Raw genomic sequence first — 15000 nt, 5'->3', positions numbered from 1 at the left:
CCTATAATAAGAGGTCAAGGATCGAGTCGTCTGTTCATAGTTTCACTTCGCTTCTGCCATTCTGTTCCCCTCAGACTATTAAGGGAAAGCAAGGACACCTGTGAACTCGGATAACCTTGTGGCATACCGTCGAATCTACTCTACCCTACGCTACCATCTTTCTTCCTTGTGATTCAACCACGGCGGATATTTAGTCAACTGCGGTTACGCTTACACCAAGAACTCCTATTCTATTGCATCAAGAGCTGATTCAATTGCAGCACTTACTGTAACAAGAAGAGCGTGAACTCATTCTCAAGCACTTGCAGCGGCTGGCTTTTTTTCTTAGGATATTTAGTAAGGCTAGGTTCAATAGAGGCAATCCATTTATTCATAGTAGCTGTCCAACGGGAAAACTCTTTCAATCAAGCAAGTAAGCCAAGCAAGGCAAATCGCCAATCGATTTGCCGATCCAACTACGGACAAAACACCACGCCCACGGGCTCGGCCGAACCGAGCCGCCCAGGCCGCAAGCGACAAAGAGGCAGATTCTCAGACTGAAGAAGCAGTGGCTACCATTGCTGAAGTCCAGCATCAGGAACAGCCTCAAGCTGGTGGCCCAGCCCAAGAAGCTGCTGCTGAGCCCGTAGAGACTGGAGCCAAGCCTGGAAGGGCGAACCAAGGAACTCAGACTGTGGAGCAGCAACCTGTGATCCATTCGGTTAACCACATGTTCTTTTTACTCGCGAAAATGGTGCCTTTAAAGCAAACTAAGAGCAGGGAAGGGACTATGGCCGGCATAAGCTCACCAATTAGGATGCGTGACTGACGCATCTTTTTTTTTTCAAATGATCTGGGCATTTTCCTTTGGGCTGGGAGGGCTGTTATGTAGGCGTACAACTCTTCCTAGGTTGTATTCAATCACGAATTACCAAAGAATCGATTAGTAGTATGCCTGTGCCAGAAGACCTTCTCGCAGATGATTTCTAGTCAGTGTGCCGCGAATGGCTTCTCGATGAATAAGCTGCGATTGCTCTTGTTGATACAGTTTCCTTTTTTTAGGCAGTTTCGTATTCTAATGATCCCGTCTTACCTGATGATTAGGATTTGCTTTCCCTATTTGAAAAAAGGAGATCTGTGTCACTCTCACTATGCTTCACACATGAAATTCTACAGCTTTCAAGGGCTCATCATAGCCCTTTTTGTGACTCGACTCAAGCTCATCATAACCTTTTTTGTGATCACGCTCATCATAACCTTTCCTGAAAGTAGACGACAAGTTTGAAATCTTAACGCCAGCATAATCATTGAAAGAGTATCTTCTTTTTCGCCACATCGCATCAAGGTGACAGGATTCGAACCTATGGCCCTCTGTACCCAAAACAGATGCGCTGACCAGACTGCGCTACACCTCGTCTCACCACCCCGAAGCATATAGATCCACCCGATCGATGAACACTCAAACCGAACTCGCCCATCCTTTTGGAGGGATGCGAGAACCAATCCGAGTAATCAACCGCTTTTTTTTGAATCTGCCTCAAGCACCCCAACCCTACCGCCAAAAAGCCGTCCGTATAGTGCAGGAGCGCTCACATTTTTTTGCTTACTCTTTCACTTTCATTTCTCAATCCGGCTCACTCCCGGCTACGGTTTGGACCTTTCGCCTGCTTAGAAGTGGATTCGAACCACTGACACAAGGATTTTCAGTCCTTTGCTCTAACCAGCTGAGCTACCTGAACCACTTTCCTAAAGTCTGTTTTCTTCATCGAAGAGCGCCCTACCTTACCACTTGACTAGTAAGGGAAAAGCCCTTTACTAAACTAAGAAAATAGAATAGATAGGCTTTTTTCGCTTCTTCGTCAAGCTTTCGAGCAGCTCTTTCAACTGCCGCCTAATCCCCCAACATGCTCAAGAACCGAGAGCCGTCCAGGGACTGCCGGAGGGAGCTTGCTTATAGAAAGAAGATAGGCCAGAAAAACAAGGTGCAACGGGCTCTCCGCTCCTAGTCACTAAGAAGTGCTATTCTGTCCTCCGGGGGACTGGACTCCACCAAGAGGTTCTTTCTCTCACGTAATTTCGCCCGCCCGTTTCATTTCCGTACCGGAGGAAATGGGATTCGAACCCATGATACAATCTTCTTGTATGTCGATTTAGCAAACCAATGCCTTAAGCCACTCAGCCATACCTCCAAGTTGTTGATCGGAATGGAATTGGATGTGCCGGGTTTGGTTGCTTGCCCGAAGGAAGGGCTATCTGATCCGATCAACTACGTAAGCCGTAGCGCGCTAGCGCGCGTACTCTTCCTCTATGAGCGAGACTCCATCCAAATCTGCCACTCCTTGGGCGAGGCCTTCTGTTCTATGAACACCCCACCACTGAATGATTCACTTTCAAGTTCTCGCCTCCGACCCGGGAGAACACAGGGTCAAGCCAAGCCCTGACCCGCCTAAATGGAATTCATATCTCCTTCGTCTGGTCGAGAAGGGAGGGGAACTGGACTCTGCCTCTTCTATTACATTTACATTACATTACGGAGAAGTCCATTCTCGTCATGATCGATCCACGTCCTAGCGTAGTGCCCGGCTTGCTTAGCAACCAAAGCTAGCTTACTAAGGTAGTTTACTTTTTCATTTTGAAAAAAGAAGGCGAAGGGATTTTTCCTTGATTGCACGAGCTAGCCAGCAAGCCAGCAAACCCCCCCTTACTCACCTCAACATCTATAAAAAAAGCTCTTTCTCCTTTTCATTTCATAATAATAAGGTAAGCATCCAGCTCTCGATCCAGAGCTACTGCTTCAAGAATCAACTGAGCTCAGGAAGTCAGGTTAAGACGTCGACTTTGACAGGGGAGATGAAAAAGAATTCCTGTCTTTAGAAGTAAATCCCACTAAACTAGACTTGTACGCTTGACATGAAAAGTAGAGGCAAGCGGAGTCAAAGGCCGAGCCTCAACCAGCAAAGGGGGACAGCCATGCCAATCCAAGCACAGTAAAAGTGTGCCCACTCTACCTTTCTTTCTTTACCCTAGACTCCGTTCTTCAAGGAGACCCATGTGCATTTCCTCTGTTCTGTGCTCGCTACGCCCTTGTGCCTTTAGTTGAAGTATAGGTCGTCGATTCAATCTATCTTGATGGGATTTTTCTAGTAGGTAGCGAGAAGACTAGTAGTATCGACAAGAGGCTACATCAATAGCTGAAAATTTCGGGTAGGGTAGGCTTGGAGTCAGAAGTCCTATTCTTCCCAACCAAATAAGCACTTTTGCAAAGTTCACCTTCCCGCGGTCAAAACAAGACTTACGGATAACAATCAGACCTTACCAGGGACAGGGACCAGACTATAGAGCCTAATTAAAAAGAATTCGGGCTTGCTTTTTCAATTCACATCTATGAGCGAGGATTCCTCTATCTCTTGCTCGCTTCGATCGGACTCTGACAGCTTAGGGAAGAATGATGGGTCGCTAACAAGGCCCCTAAATGACCGCTCAGAAGGCCTACCTGTTTTTTTTCCCAATCTGTCACTTGCTCGTCCCTCTCTCATGAAAATGGTCTCTCCTCTCCTCTCGCTGTCAGGTTTGGTTCTTGTTCCAGGTTGGGTCTCACTGTTTTATTATTGATTGTCCCATGGTTAGAATACGCTTTTTTTCGCTTGGTTATCTTAGAAGGGTTAGCTACGTCCCGTTGGGAACCATGAAACAACTAACACCCTATCTTCTACTCCGTACTATGAGATAGAGGCAATGAAATGGGAATTGCAACGCACTATTCGGTCCAGCCCCAATCTACTTTCCTCTTCCGAGATGCCTTCTTCACTGGCCAGGCAAGGGATAGAGTCTTGTCTTCCTTCTACGATTCCGAACTTTGTCCTAAGAGCTGATTCGTTCAAAGACAGGAAAGACAGTTTCGAAAGCAGAGACATAAACTGGGACAGGATTACTACTGGCTTGAAAGCGGCGTGACTCACTGTGATTGGAATCCGACTTCCTTGTGACCCGCTTACTTGCTTATGTTGTACCTCTTCCTTTGCTAACTCCGCCTGTATTTGAGCATGAACTAATCTATCACTTCCCTCCTATCTCTTAAAGCTTTTACACTTGACAGTTCCCCTGACCACCCGGACGACCGGAGTAGAAGGGGGATGCCCTTTAATTAAGCAAAGAACACACCGAAGCTAGACAGATTGGAAAAGCCCCTTTATGGAAGGACCTATGTAGAAGCTCATTCCGGACAAAGGAAATCTCTGACACAGATTTAGGCTTCTCCGATTGAGAAAACCCCGACAATTACTTTTATAGTAGCTGCGAGCCTAAGATCAAAGGCAGTTCCAAAAAGGAGTTCCCTATTTCCAGCTTGAAAAAGTAAAGTCTCAGTGCCAGTTGTAAGGTTAGGAAAGCCAGGTATGATGAAATCCTCTTTTCGAATAGGAATTGATTCGATCTTATTATTAGAATATTCAGATTCAACTGAATATACTGTTTTCAAGAAGGAATCGCCATCACCAGTGGAAGTTGAACCCGGCGATCTCTTCCTCCTGAAGTATGGAAAAAGGAAGAAAAAGCAGTCAATCACAGGGAAGGAAATAGAGAAGGTAAGGGACCGCTTTCCTTGTTCAAGCCGGTATTTAATGAGTAAGTAGTAAGTAAGTGAGAAGTGGTGAATTGGCCAGGAGGAATAAAGCTTATTTCAAGTACTAATAAAAGCATTCATTACAAACTCTTGTGCTCACTTATCCCAAGTATAGGATGTTTTCCCTGAGCCTGTCTGTGTTGAATACGCTTTTTCCGTGTAGAATAGAGATTCTCTCTAAGATTGATAGAATATACGTTTTCTTTCTCTGATTAAAGGTTGTCCAAAGAGGACTAAGAGACAGATGCTGTGCTTGCAAGTAAGCTTCAGCCAAGCATCAGATAAACCAAGTTCGGGTTGGGAAAGGGGCTATTTACCCCAGCAATATAGAATAATTATTACCCCCCGCCACAGGCCAATGAGCACGGCTTCCCATATGCCGGATAGCTTTGAAGACTAGCTCCTACATTCCTTCTTCTAGTTCCAGAAGGTACCTTTTATAGACCAGTCTATCTCCTCTGTGGGGAAGGCAAGGCTACTCTATCAGAATCGGAACCTTGGCTAGGGCTATCTAGAGACTATGGCTGTCTAGAGTAGAGTCTCGGTATCGGGAAATCAATAGTATAGGTCTTCCCCGCCTCTACCGCTGGTGAGATCTCTGCTTGAACGTAATCATTCTTGTTTTGGATCGTTTTGAGGGCTGTTCTAGATGGATGCACCACAAGACCTCTCGCGGATGCTTACCTAAGCTACGGAACTCAATTGTTGGGCGCCTTAACTAAAGGAGCTAAACCGGAGGATCTCATTCCACCTTATCCTTCGCTGAATCTTTCCTTTGTCCTTCCCCTGAACTGGAGACGGAACTTTCTTATTCAACTATGGGGGTTAGCGAAGGAAAGAAAGCTCAACACGTCTTCTTTAGAAGAATTTTCCTGCATCAGTATATCAGCTGATTAGATATGAAGCTATGTAGCAAGATCCCCCATCGGGTTAAGAATCCGTCTTTTTTCTGCCTCAATTGAGACTTGTAAGAGGCCAGGCTTAGCTCCTGAAGATAGTAGGATTAACTGGGCTTAGCTTAGATAAATGCTCTTTAAACTCATTCAATATCTTTCTCGCCTTATCCTGCTAACAGCCTATGAATGTGCGCTTGTCGGAAATCATCTTCAATCTTCGATTCCTAGTGCGCTGATTCGAGAACAAGCTCACTTTCGTTCGCTTCCTGCTGCTCCTGCTAATGCTATTGCTACCTCCTCCTTTGCTCCTTCGATACGTGCCTGGTCGAAATCTTGCTTTATTTATATTCTTCCTGAAAAGGTCATACTTCTGCTCTCTTTCTTTCATCAGCTATTTTGACTATGAGAAAGCTTTTCATCAGATAGTCTTTAGTTCTTTTTGTAGGCCGGACATCTTTTTCCTAAAAAGTCCTCACATGGTCAGTGAAGGCCCAAGTATACCTATAAAAAAGAAATGCACGGCAGCTTTTGAAGAAAAAAGAGATGCATCTTTCTTTTCAACAAGAGGAATCACAGCTGATTAGAGTGCTACCAAGTTTCGTTTTTGGTTGCAACCCGAATTCCCGGGAGAATGAAATTCAAAAAGTTGAGGAACGAAGTAACCTCATCCAATGGCCTCCTTCCTCTCCTTTAGAGTCGAGTCACTTCGTACCTTCCTAGCCGTCTATTTCAATCGTGCCAGTTGGAGGAAAGCCCGTCTTTTTTTGCCTACTCCTGGTGCCTAAAGGCAAAGAGCTTCTTCAATAGCCAAGTCGAGCAGTCAAGCAGCGGGTTGAAGTCAAAGACAAGACAAGTCCTACTCTCAAGCAAAAGGCTAAGAGCGCTTGTTCCACTTCTAGCTCGTTAGGGATGGGATTCCTAAGACCTCTGATGCCCTGACTCTCAGTCTCAATCAAGTAAGAAAGGGAACCCTTTTAGCTACGGCAATGGGTATAGACCTCTTCCCTCCGCTGCTTACCCAATGGACCACTTAGAATAGACCGAATCGAAGGCGGTAAGCATTCTGTAATCATTCCAAGTTTTCCAGGCTGCCCATTCTCTTTGTATGAAAAGTAGGAGTAGGAAATGTCGTAGGTAAAGCCGTCCAGTACTACATCCGTAAGCCTTCCATGTATTGCATTCGTTCGTCGGGGAATCCCTATGTTCACTCCCATCAGGGGAATTTGCCTTGATTTCGATTCTATTACGTACAAGTGGGCCAGCCAGTCCGTCTGGTAATTGATTCTGTATTCAAGGTAGGCTATTTCGTCCTAGCTTTCCAATTTCTCTGTCCTAACAGCGTTCGAAGCCTAACATCCTTGCAAGCTTTGGATTCTTTCCTATCTCTGACCGGGAAAGAGGTTACCAAGCAAGTGAAACTGAAGTGAAACTGTACTCGCCTCTTCTCCTTCTTGTCCTCTTGTACTTCCGTTCTTCTTATTCTCGTATCCGGAACCGGAACAAGCTCTTCTTTAGCAGCCTCGCTTTGTTAGCTTCTTGTTAGCAGTACTAGTTTGTAGTCTTTATTGACCTGGAACACAAGCTTTACCAGCCAACCCGATCTGACCTTCGAAACTCTCTTCTCATACTCCTCGTTCGTCGTTCCAGGCGTACTCCAGTTAGCTCTTCTCTTACAGAGCCTTGTCTGTTCGATTGCTTTCCTAGTCTTCTTCCTGCTTCATTAGATAAAGCGTCTTCATTAATAGATAGAGTTGGAGTACGTAGTGAGAGTCAAGGTCAAGGTTGATTGATGAGTTCAGTGGACAGAACGATCGATGTGAGGCCTAGGTCAAGGCAGGAAGTTAAAGTGTGACTTCCCCCGTAGTTGGGGGCGGGGGTTAAGCGTCCGATTCGACAATGAACACTAAATGAAAGAGGCAAATCCATTTTCTCACCCGCCTACGATTGATTGGAGACTTATTCAGTAGGTCCTCCTTCCCTACAGAATGGAATTCCAGGGCGTCTTGCTTAGATCGCATTTGCTTTCCCTTACTCCTGAATAGTGAAAGATTGAGCCTTTTTTGTTCAACCCAAGTGTTGGAGTTCCAGAGCACACTCTACCTTTGCTTCCTCATTCTTCTGTGCCAAGAATGATCCAATTGAATCTTCTGAAGCTGATATGTAAAATCTCAAGGGCTCAGAAGAGGCTCATTTATGCTAATCAAATTAGTACTCGTGCGGAAGTATTTCCCCTATCATAGAAGGTGTGAAGCAGGCGGGGTCTTTAAAGCAAAAAAGCAAAGCAAGTTCCAGGGATGCGGGCAGAGGGGGGTTTCTCGATAGTCCAAAACTAGTGATCTAGGCTTCTCCAGCAAAGAATCGACGCATGCCGAGTAGACTACAATTTGTGGCACCATATCCTACCTATCCCGAAGGGAAGTCTCCAAAGTGGGATTGTATATTAACTCAGTCTCCGACGAAGAAGGTTCAGGCATGCTTCGACTTAGCCCTATGATCCGCTAATTCATCTCTTTTTCTGGTATTCCGCAAAGGAGGTGGATAGGGTCAGCGAAAGAAGTGGCGAGGGCAGAAGAAAGGGTTTTCAATTCAAGATTCCCGCTCCTGAAAATGGGTATTAAACAAAGGACATAGTGGGTTAGGTAAAACCTATTTTGAGAGGAAAGATCTATCAAAGCAGAAAGTCCAAAGCCAAAGGTTTTTTTCAATGCGTATGCTTTAAAAGTCAGACTTGGAATATATTATTTATCTGTACTTTATTAATGGGATAGGAATTCGTAGTGGGACGTTCTTTTCATAGATCCTTCGAGCGAGAAAGGTGCTGCGCCGGGGCCTCCTCAAGGTCATTCGGAACCACTTTAAGGCTGTTTATTGACCATAGCAACGCAATGTTCAGTGGTGGGGCAAAGCACTAGCGAGAAGCTTCCCTTGGGATTGTTTTCCCAGGCAATTTTCCTTTTTTGCGCTTATACGCTTTTCTCTGTCTTTGATGTCAAGCCCAGTCCCAGTGACCCATTGGATTGGATTTCTCCCTTGGGCGGACTCCATATGGGGATAACTTGTTACTTGTAAAGTCCAGGAATGAATGCTTATTAAGGAATCGGTAAGCTGATGTGCCATTACTGGGTTCCATCCTCTGGCAATTATCGACTCGGGAATGAACGAAGTCGCTTCACTTCAAAGTAGAGGTTTGTGGTAACGGTGGACTGACAGATCAGCTCCAAGGCCTGAGTGCCTAGGTTGCAGTGGTAAGAGTCGCTGCCGATGAGTTCCAGCTGCCAGAGTCTTCGATAAGAAAGAGGCGTCTGAGTAAACAGAAGTGAGATCTTCCTATTGATACTAGCACTAGTGGGACTGGCTCCCGGGGAAAGGGAATTACACTAGATCTTGGCAATGGCACTCCAACAAGCTCGGCAGGGAGAGAAAGAAGAGAAGGAGAAGAGGAAGTACGACGAAAAGGGTATGAAATAGGTTGCTTGTAGCGATTGCGATTGCTTATTTGGTTGGGATTACCAGCCTGACCAAAGAATAAGATAAAAAGAAGAGTTCCCGCCTACGGCTACATGCCCATTAAGAGCTATACCTGGAGTCGAGCTAACTGCATAGGCAGAGGGGAACTTTCCTAAAAAGCCTAATAGCAATTAACCGCATTGGAAACGACGAATCACACTCTGAAAGGAGGTTCCCTCCCAATAGATGTCAGGAGGGAGCAAGGCGTGATTGCTCTGTCATCCTCCGACCGCCCCCCTTTCCACCTCTAAGTAGTGGTGTTGGTGTGTCTCGTTGCAATCATTCCGGTCAATCCCTTTCCTGAACCATAGGTAAGGGATGACAGGAGATGGCCCCTATAGCAAAATAAACCAGCCCCTCATTTGAGAGAGTAAATAGAATAGTGTCGGGCTTACGACAGTCTGACTTTTGAACGACTAAGCAACTACTAAGCTCCCGCCCACCCCCAACCAATTAGGGTAAAGTGTTCATTCATACCTTCAACAGCACCGAGATATTGGCCCATGACCATGTTTACTTCATCTTCAAGAGCAAGCATCCTGGCTCTCAGGGCCTCAGGCAACCCTGGATCCTTTCCTACTTCCTTAGTGATTCCAAGAAGATGCTTCAACCCCGTTAAGTTTTAGCTGGCCATCACGGTCCAATAAAGATTTCCAATTTCGATTTGGAATTGTTGAGCAGTAGGTTAAAGATAACCTCCTTTGAAGTACCCTGTGTGGATCCGGGGGCTGCTTCTGCGCTGGCTTTGCTAGCTTGCATGACGGGCTGTAAGACGCTCAATCAATCGGGCGCTATCCCACCCTTCTTCCTTGATCTACACATTCACGCCCTTTAGAGTTAAGGAATGATGGTTAAGAGTTCTTGCTTTTGAGTTCCCACTCTGACTATTTAGAAGGCTATATAGAATAATACCTTAATGAATTGAAGCGGATAAAGCTCAGCATTTCTCTAATTTGAATCGAAAGTTGCTTTTGACTCCTCCGCCTTTGAAGGCTGGTTACATCCAATGTCTCCTACGAGGCTGCCTTAAAGTCCTCTTTGTCTAGGCAGAGGTATAGCCCTTTTTGAATACATTTGACTTGGTGCTCACTTGTAGGAAGATTCCCCGCTCTGAAGTCAAGTCTTTTTTGGAGCTCCTTCCAAAGAGGTTGGGATTAGACTTTCAATTGGATGTGTCCCGGTCAAATCGTTAACGACAGATCCCTGCAGACGTACTACTTTCAATCAAACCTTCTCTCCTTTACCTTCTTGATTGATAGATAGTGAGGCCTAGGACTTGCTTCCTTAGATTTGTTGAATTTACTCTGTCTTCACGAATTGGATTTGAACAAATATCTCTGGGCGACTTTCCTTTTAATCGATCGTGAGGGGGGTTTCCACTTTATTACTCAGGTAGAGTGAAATGGCTAGGCTCCCCTATCACCTTTCCTTTCGGTGATATATTTTGCCTTAGCACTTACGAAGTAGACGTCATTTATTGAGTTGAAGTGAAGTCTTTCCGTTCCCGATTCAATTACAGCTGTTCTCGCTAAAGCCCGATCTGATCCCGCTTGAGCGGCAGGGAGAAATCCTGATCTTCCAATTGCGTCAATACAATAAGATAGATGCCTGAATCGCTCCGTGGCTTTATACACCCCAAAAAAGAATGAATAGGCGCCCAGATGGAAAAATTACGATAGAAATAAAGCTTGGAAATGAAGGATGCGCTCGCGGAAACAATGAGATCATCAACATAAACTATAAGATAGACTTGAATGCCTGTCAATCGGTATTCTATATGATGTGATGTTGCTAGTTTCATCTGCTAGTAAGAGAAGCTGCGGTGAATGAATCCTTCTTAGCTAAGGAATGTTTGTTGGACACCCACCCATTGTCCAGTTCCGGCTAGCGCTCCTCGTTGCCTTTGTTTGCACGGTCTCATCACTTAGTGGTCTGGCATGCAGTTAAACAGGTTGACCCTGGAAACCGCTTTCTTAAGTATGCTGTACTAGGGGACAATGTAGGAGGACGCTCGTGTATATGAAAAAATTTTTTGTAATTGGGCTTTTTCTTTCCTATCAGAAATCTATGATTTCCCATCAAGGTTCAGCTGTGAATTCGCAAAGAGGTTCAGGGTTCGTAATTTGAGTAAGGATCTTTCACCTATCTAAATTCGGGCTCTTATGAACTCTCACCATCCCTATGGTACTATGGCTGTACAGCTACAGTACCCTATGAAGAGATTTTCCACTCTTTGTTTTGTAGAGTAGGGGGTTGTGGGTTACCGTGCTCTATCTAGAATCGACCATGTTAGAAGTCTTAAGGTAGAGAGGTTGATTGTGCTTCATGTCTCCCAAGAGCATATTGTTCTGAGTGAGGGTAATGTTTGCTATCGCCGCTTCCTGTTTTGCTTTCTTAGCGAAATGCGTGCTTCCGTTCACATCAAACATCGTTCTTTTCCCTTTTGCCCCTACCTTGGTGTTGACCCTAGGTTCGCTAGCTTCCTTTCCGGTCTCGTATGGGGAGTAAGTTAAGCCATTCCACTAAAATACTCTTTATTGATTGAGCTTTCTCAGTCTTGGTTTGAAAGCCTTGACAGTTCAGTTCGCGTAGTTCGTAGCCATCGTTAGAGGAAAGAACTTGTATTACAAGGATTCATTAACTGTAAATCTGGCAATTCCTACCAGGGTGGTGGGTCAGAGCGGATTCCCTTGCTTTAGGGCAGGAATAGCGGAATGGTTGGGGGGCTTGTCTTTAAGCAGCTGGCTTCCACGTAGCTACAGCTGCAGAGGATAGTCTCTAAAAGCTACAACCGTCTCTTCTTATTATTCTCCGAAAACATACCTAGGTTTTGGCAATCACTCTACTGACAGAGAACCTAAGAGCTACCAATAAGCCTTTAGGCAGGCAGCGGAAATGGTAAATGTCGTCTTCCTTTACAATGACTTCTTCCTTTCCTCTTCACCATACGCAATTCTAGCTCACCCTCGGATCAGGGGATACCTTAAGTCAGCAGCTCCCTTTGAAGATAGGGCATTTACATAAACTCCGAAACCGTACCCAGGGAGCTTACATCAGGAAACTCCCAAGCTTGCCGAGGAAGGAACAAAACAGAGAAAGACACCGTCCAACCGCTTTTTTATGTGCGCGTACCACTTTTGAGTATCTTTGCACTGCTAGCTCCCTTAGATCATTGGCTACCAGAAAGACTAGAACTCAGGAACATCAATATGGTTAGGGATCATTAAGGTACGGCCCTTAGCCTATTCCTTTCTGCCTTTTGAACGAATCTAGAACCTCAATTAGCAGATTCATTAGAAACCTTTCTTGGAAGACTCAATTCATTAGATAAGCCTAGTACATAATCACTGATAGGATCATTCCTGAAATTAACAAATAATTAATGGGCACTTTGAAGCAAGTTGATCCTAGAAGACTAACCTCGTAGCTCACTTAGATCAATCAGTTCAAGCATTGACAAACCCGCCTTCCTTCTGTGTTCAGGACGGAGACTCTTTCTGCCTTTGTCGAACTGCCTTGACGCCTTGGCAGGCTTTGACCTGCTTTCCTTCGCTTACCGGAGAGCGGATTCTTTATTACTGACTTTTCGCGGTTGATCGCACCTCGCACCTAAAGGAGTCGGTCCTTGTGAGGAGGAGGACTCTTCTCTTGCTGTCAAAAGTGCTTACTCATGGTCTATCGTGCAGTTGATGATATCATTCTGGACTAGTTTCCAGGCATACGCCAACCATACATACCGCTTTCTCGTTCAGGAATTTCTTAAGATTAAGGTTCGAAAGGACCGGGCGGCGATGAAGTATGAGTCTAAAACACTATATGCAGAGCTGCCTTAGCTCAATAGATCAACGAATCAGGAGATGACTTCTTAAACGTTCGCGAATGGAAAAGAGTTGCTTTAGGCACGGACCACAAACCCACGAACCTAATAGTTGGATCCATGAGGAGACAGGAGAAAGCCATTCATTCCGGTCATTGAGCCCGGATTGAGGATTGATTGATCTAAACCAAAGACTTGATTATATATAGGAGAAAGGCGTTCTCATACCCTGATACCGCTTTGTGGAAACCTAGAACAGAAGAAAGTCTCTTTAGGATGGCTCTGTCCTAGCTAGACCGAGTCACAACTACTTATTATAGAAGACTCAGGCACACTTCCCTATACTTCTCCTAAGTGACATCAAAATACTCTTTCAGCCGATTCGAAAGCAGCAATAGATGAGATTGAATCAGACAGAAGGTTCACCCCTCACCCTGGGGGATTGGGGAGTTGAGACTTCCTTGCTCTTAGGCCCGCTGTAAGGCCAATAAGATCAGGAAGAAGGGGATTGGATTCTTCCTTTTATCCGGACTGACTCTAATCGTGATTTTGACTCTATTATGATACCTCCCTCTGTCGCAATAGAAATCGAGAATGGAGGTGACTTCGCTACACTTGTTTATAGTTGGAAATTCCAACTCGAAGGCCCTAGTACTACTGACTTTGCACCAGATTAAATTGAAGCCTTTTTTCGGCATCCCTTCTCAGACGTCTTATTCCTTGCCTTAGTAATGTGCAATCAGCTACTTGGCACCTTCCCTTATTCTCCTTCCTTTCCGAGGTAGTACTAATTAATGCTTGAATTGCTCCTATTAGAAATAGGGCTACTCTTGGGTACGAAAGAAGGATATTCCGAGCCTGGGCACATCCCTTTGATAGCTTTGTTTAGCCTCCTTTACTATGTCAATCCCTCCGTATTGGTTATGGCTGAAGCCGATCCTCTCCTTGGTACTTCACCTAGTGGCTAATCTCAAGTCTCTTCTCTCGACCGGATGGGCCTATGTCACTAGAACAGGTGAGGAAGGCCTCCAATCACTGTACTGGCAATTCAAGATGAACTCCTTCCATGCCAACAATAATAGTACTAAACTTTCAAAAGAAGAGAGATGAGATCAAGCTTTGAAGTTGGTAGCTGAAAGAAAGCTGTTCGTGAAGGTCAGGCCAGAGCATAAGGAAGGAAGCTCACTCAGAAGCGAATTCCGACTACTATTTTAGAGTACCGAAGCTCAATGGCATTGATCACACCTACGGCCAGAAGAAAGAAAATACCTAGCGCCCCGGTCCCTCCATTGACTGACTGGCTTAGAGGGCATTCCGCACAATGACCAGTGCAATTCGCGCATCTGTCGGTAGAGGGTTCAGATAAAGTAAGTAGCTCGCAAAGAGGGAGTTCCCTGGCTGGTACCAATAGATAGAGCTACTAGTAAGATAAGCAAAGGCGGTTGAGAGTGGAAGGAGTTAACCTCTCAGCCTCAAGGTGAAAAAATATAGCAACTGACAAGGAGTAGCTGTATAGGTACCAGTTAGGGTGCCAATCTAGTATAGCACTGCTAACAGGACGGTCAGTCGATAGCGAAAGCAAAACTTCTCACATCTCTATGACTCTTTGTTCTCATGACCTCAAAATGATTGACTACATTCAATATAAAGGAGAAAAAAGGATTTATCCCCCTATTCAACTACCCATCCAAGAGCATTTGGCTTCAGAATACTTTCTTCTTTTTCTTTTTCTATGGACTGCATAAATCTTATCTTCCAGCCCAAAGGAGGATAATCTCTTTTGGCAGCTCAATCCTCACGGTAATAATTATGCCAATTCTGCCTAAAAATCTCTTCAGGTGATCAAGGGGGCTCCCTTTTTCAGTAGATGAGATTAGGATGAAAGGTATTATCTCAACGCCTCTTTTCTCTGGCTTGCTCTTTCAAATCCAATTTTGGCCTGCAGTAATGTAATCGGGATTTCATCTCCTAAATTCTTTTTTCTATGAAAGCAAGAGGTGGAAAGTTTTGTTAGAAATTCTGCCTTATTCCATGAGATCTAGAAGCACTTCTGCAACTTTCTCTCTTCCCTAGCGCTCTTTTTTTTTGACTTTTTTCAAAGGGCAATGAAGGCCTTCCTTATAAGTTCTCGCTCGATCGAAAGGATATAACACATACGAAACCTTAGCTTCGCTGACTTT

General features: G+C 44.9%; 3 non-coding genes across 3 annotated transcripts; all 3 read right to left on the bottom strand.

Annotated features, from left to right (window-relative positions):
* Nucleotides 1-1319: 1319 nt before the first annotated feature.
* Nucleotides 1320-1394, bottom strand: trnP(TGG). Its single transcript has one exon. It is a non-coding gene; the product is annotated as a tRNA-Pro (tRNA).
* Nucleotides 1395-1644: 250 nt separating this feature from the next.
* Nucleotides 1645-1718, bottom strand: trnF(GAA). The gene has a single exon. It is a non-coding gene; the product is annotated as a tRNA-Phe (tRNA).
* A 362-nt stretch (nucleotides 1719-2080) lies between these two features.
* On the bottom strand, nucleotides 2081-2168 carry trnS(GCT). The gene has a single exon. It is a non-coding gene; the product is annotated as a tRNA-Ser (tRNA).
* Nucleotides 2169-15000: the final 12832 nt, after the last annotated feature.

Source organism: Solanum lycopersicum, mitochondrion (assembly GCF_036512215.1).
Source record: "Solanum lycopersicum bio-material TGRC:LA1421 mitochondrion, complete genome".
NCBI lineage: Eukaryota > Viridiplantae > Streptophyta > Magnoliopsida > Solanales > Solanaceae > Solanum > Solanum lycopersicum.
This window is presented reverse-complemented; position numbering and strand designations above follow the sequence as displayed.